Source organism: Bos mutus, unplaced genomic scaffold (assembly GCF_027580195.1).
Source record: "Bos mutus isolate GX-2022 unplaced genomic scaffold, NWIPB_WYAK_1.1 CTG223, whole genome shotgun sequence".
NCBI classification, from domain to species: Eukaryota; Metazoa; Chordata; class Mammalia; order Artiodactyla; family Bovidae; genus Bos; species Bos mutus.
This window is the reverse complement of record NW_027219688.1, coordinates 308837-314155: the sequence shown is the minus strand read 5'-3', so window position 1 is coordinate 314155 and position 5319 is coordinate 308837.

Here is a 5319-nt window from a genome sequence, read left to right as displayed (position 1 = left end):
TAGCCCAGATTATTTCTCTCAGATACCGCTCAGGGTATTCAGGCCAGGTCCTTACTCTAAGCGATGAAGCCCGCACAGCGCCTCCCTGCCCAGCCCCTGCTTGCTAATGGCGTGTGCAGGCGTCTGCGCTGCTTCTCCACTGGGGGAGTTACTGTAGGGCTCGCAATTTGCAAGTTTTAATTGTTTATTTATTTTTACTCCATGTTATGTTGCCCTCTGTGCTTCCAAAGCTCGGCACAGATTCAGCAGTGAGAAGGTTTCCTGATGTTTGGAAACTTCTCTCTTTTTAAGACTCCCTTCCTGGGATGGAAGTCCATCCCTCCCTCTTTTGTCTCTTTTTTTGTCTTTTATATTTTTTCCTACCTCCTTTTGAAGACTTGGGTTGCTTTTCTGGGTGCCTGATGTCCTCTGCCGGCATTCAAAAGTTGTTTTGTGGAATTTACTCGGTTTTTAAATGCTCTTTTGATGAATTTGTGGGGGAGAAAGTGTTCTCCCCATCCTACTCCTCCACCATCTTGGCTCCGCCTCCAAGTATCCTTCTTAATGATGTTTCCCAGAATACAACGTATCAATTTCCCCTGCCCATTAACACGATTTTTTTTACACTAAAATGGACCCTTGAATTTGTCTTCAACACCTTGAAAACTTCTGTCAAAACCACAGTGGTCAACTAACAGAATTCCTTATTCATCTTTATGACTTTCCACATAGCATTGCTCCTGAATAAGGAGCTTGTTTTATAGGAAATCAAGTACAACAGTGAGTAGAGGTTCCTGCTATGCTAAGAGGTTATGGAATGGGTAATGGATGAGGTACTTATAAATATCAGTTACAATCTTGTGATCATTTGCAGTAACACAACCTAGATTATTTGTGAAATTACTTTCATTGTATATGAAAATATTTATGTATACATTAGCCATTTTTAGCTTCCCTCTCCTCTTTGCCTGCCTCTGGTAACATAAAATGTGCTGCTACAAGTTAATCTTATATCTCATTGTATCTCTGTAGTAAAAATACAGGGTAAATTGGAGAGTGTGATTCAGCTAGAATAGGAAAGAATGTCACCCTTAAATAGATAAATGAACTTGGTATTCTCTTTGAAGGAGAGAGCCTGTTTTGGCTGAATAAAGAATAATCGCATCATATTAACAGGAAGCTTAGTTTTCCTGTGGTCCTTATTCAAAGCTGTGGTGTTCAAAGAGGTAATGATGAATGCTTAGTTAACAAGGAGAGAAGTTAACTAGTTAAGCTATTATGGTGGATTTGTACTGTCTCAACTTAATCTATTTCCCAGAATTTGCTTCTCTGTATTGTTCTGGGTTATGGTTGGCCATGAAAGAGATTTGTGTAAGACTTCATTGACCTAGAGCCAGACATCCCGGAATGTGAAGTCAAGTGGTCCTTAGAAAGCATCACTATGAACAAAGCTAGTGGAGGTGATAGAATTCCAGTTGAGCTATTCCAAATCCTGAAAGATGATGCTGTTAAAGTGCTGCACTCAATATGCCAACAAATTTGGAAAACTCAGCAGTGGCCACAGAACTGGAAAAGGTCAATTTTCATTCCAATCCCAAAGAAGGGCAATGCCAAAGAATGCTCAAACTACTGCACAATTGCACTCATCTCACACACTAGGAAAGTAATGCTCAAAATTCTCAAGCCAGGCTTCAGCAATATGTGAACCGTGAACTTCCTGATGTTCAAGCTGGTTTTAGAAAAGGCAGAGGAAACAGAGATCAAATTGCCAACATCTGCTGGATCATAGAAAAAGCAAGAGAGTTCCAGAAAAACATCTATTTCTGCTTTCTTGACTATGCCAAAGCCTTTGACTGTGTCAATCACAATAAACTGTGGAAAATTCTGAAAGAGATGGGAACACCAGACCATCTGATCTGCCTCTTGAGAAATTTGTATGCAGGTCAGGAAGCAACAGGTAGAACTGGACATGGAACAACAGACTGGTTCCAAATAGGAAAAGGAGTTCGGCAAGGCTGTATATTGTCACCCTGTTTATTTAACCTATATGCAGAGTACATCATGAGAAACACTGGACTGGAAGAAATGCAAGCTGGAATCAAGATTGCCAGGAGAAATATCAATAACCTCAGATATGCAGATGACACCACCCTTATGGCAGAAAGTGAAGAGGAACTCAAAAGCCTCTTGATGAAAGTGAAAGTGGAGAGTGAAAAAGTGGGCTTAAAGCTCAACATTCAGAAAACGAAGATCATGGCATCCGGCCCCACCACTTCATGGGAAATAGATGGGGAAAGAGTGGAAATAGTGTCAGACTTTATTTTTCTGGGCTCCAAAATCACTGCAGATGGTGACTGCAGCCATGAAATTAAAAGACACTTACTCCGTGGAAGGAAAGTTATGACCAACCTAGATAGCCTATTCAAAGGCAGAGACATTACTTTGCCAACAAAGGTTCGTCTAGTCAAGGCTATGGTTTTTCCTGTGGTCATGTATGGATGTGAGAGTTGGACTGTGAAGAAGGCTGAGCGCTGAAGAATTGATGCTTCTGAACTGTGGTGTTGCAGAAGACTCTTGAGAGTCCCTTGGACTGCAAGGAGATCCAACCAGTCCATCCTGAAGGAGACCAGCCCTGGGGTTTCTTTGGAAGGACTGATACTAAAGCTGAAACTCCAGTACTTTGGCCACCTCATGCGAAGAGTTGACTGATTGAAAAAGACTCTGATGCTGGGAGGGATTGGGGGCAAGAGGAGAAGGGGATGGCAGAGGATGAGATGGCTGGATGGCATCACTGACTCGATGGACGTGAGTCTGAGTGAACTCCGGGACTTGGTGATGGACAGGGAGGCCTGGCATGCTGCGATTCATGGGGTCGCAAAGAGTCGGACACGACTGAGTGGTTGATCTGATCTGATCTGTGATGAAGTAGTCATATTTCTAGGTTTTGCAGGTTGGTTCAGGAGTCCAGAGACTATGGCAACTCATAATGTTGCTGCTGGTCTGATAGTTCAACTTATTGTTGACTCACAACTCCTCGCCCTCCCACCGGATTTCTTACTCATGTTCTCTTTGTCTTTGAGTATGCTTATAGCATGACGGCAAACTTCTGAAGTTCGCCCATTACTGTGAGCCTGAAGGAGGTAAGAGAAAGACGAGTGTTAGTGTGTCTTGTGGGTTCCACTGTCCTCATGTACATGTCACAGTTCGTCCAGGCTTTTTCCAGTTTGTCCACAATTGGTCCAGTTGCCACATCCAACTTCCCTTCATAAATGTTACTTTAGTTGACTTACAGTGATCTCAAGCTCAAACCAAATACAAATATAATAGCTTTTATGGACTCTTCCTCCAGCTCTAGCCCTGCCTGTGAATAATCCTTATAACTCATCTCTTACTCTACATCACTGGTGGGTCTCCTCTGGACTTGACACAATGTCTAAGAGGAAAGGACTGTATGATAAGTCACTTCAGTCATGTCTGACTCTTTGCAACCCCATGGACTGTAGCCCACCAACTTCCTCTGTCCAAGGGATTCTCCAGGCAAGAATATTGGAGTGGGTGGCCGTGCCCTCCCCCAGGGGATCTTCCCAAACCAGGGATCAAATCTGTGTCTCTAATGTCTCCTGCATTGGTAAGAGAGTTCTTTACACCTAGTGCCCAGGAAGCCCTAAAAGGAAAGGACTAAGGAAATTATTTTCATGATGATTTCAGATTCTAGACCCAGATTTGCGATGTGAGAATCTTTAGGTGAAACTACCACTTTGTATTATTGTGGAGCAAGTCTTCAAATTTAGACAACTTTACACATATTTTGTATGGTTCATTTAAAGTCAAAAATTCAAGAGGAGAATGTTATCAGTAGAGAGTTACTCTGGACATCTGTTTCCATATGTCATGGAAGGAAATTTTATTTAGAATTAAATCCTCTGATGCAGACCACAGATGAAGCAAGAGCAGGACTACCATTTCTTGTCTAGGATCCAAAGGTGTGTATCTCAGCTGTGGTTCTGCAGCAGAGGGGCTCTCCCTTATTAAGCTCTGGGGGTTTTGTTCAGCTTCTCCTATTACCTTGAGCACTGTGAGTTCAAAGAGAGCACAGAAGTACTTTGCAGAATCTTCCAGTTGTAAGGTTGAAATGGTGAGGCTGGAGGATTTAAGTGATCTCTGAAAATTTACAGAGTAGTGGCCATCCCTTGTAAGGAAAATCATCTCTCCACTGGGAGGTTGCTTATACCAAAAAATGTTGTAATTGCTCCAACTTGTTTCATACTGACAGTTCATGGTGACTGCCTCTCCAATCTGAGTGAATATGTCTGGTTGATCTTGAATAACTTTCTGGGCTACACCAGATCCTGTGGGAAAAATAAAAAAACAGAGATGAAGCAGTGTATAAAATAGTATAGGAATTAGCCTCATTTCAGATCACACCCCCAAAAAACAAACTGAAATCCTAAGACTCTTGCTTTTCTCCAGTCTTCCTTTCCTCCCCAAGTCCCTGTGAAGCTCCACGTGCCTGTGTGCAGTCCTTTCACTCTGAACATGCGCACCCATGCTTGGAAGCATCCCTACCAGAGAAGGTGGAGACCAGGAACACCCAGAGCAGATTGGAGAGTGGCATGAGGCATGGATTCCCCTACACAAATGGGCCCAGTTCTGCCTCAAGGTGAGAGTTCAGTGTTTTTGTGCGCCTGGCAGCACATACGCATAATACCTCAGTTCTTGTGTGACTCCTTCAAACAGGAAGTGGTGTTTGTCATATTCATACATCATGTGGTCTGTGTACAGATGAGAAAAAACGTCTGGCTCACCACAAACTTTTACTTTGTCTATTTCTCTTTCACTGGCAATTAAGTTAGGCTGATCCTGAAAGGGGGAGTGGGGTGCTGAAAAAGCTGGTAGTAATAAAGGTTTGAGCTGAGGGAATTGAGGAACAAACTAGGTGTCATTCACTGATACATATTCAGGACAATTATTTTGCCATCCCATTTTTTTTTTTAATTTTATTTTATTTAACTTTACAATATTGTATTGGTTTTGCCATCCCATTTAAAACACGATTTGCTTTCTGTTTTTAAACTTTTTATTAGAGTATAGGCAAAATGTTTGTCTGAGGAGGCCTTACAAATAGCTGAGAAAAGAAGAGAAGAGAAAGGCAAAGAAGAAAAGAAGCAATATACCCATTTGAATTCAGAGTTTCAAAGAATAGCAAAAAAGAGATACAAAAGCCCTCCTCGGTGATCAATGCAAAGAAATAGAGGAAAACAATAGAATGGGAAAGACTAGAGAGCTCTTCAACAAAATTAGAGACACCAAGGGAACATTTCATGCAAATAGGGGCACAAT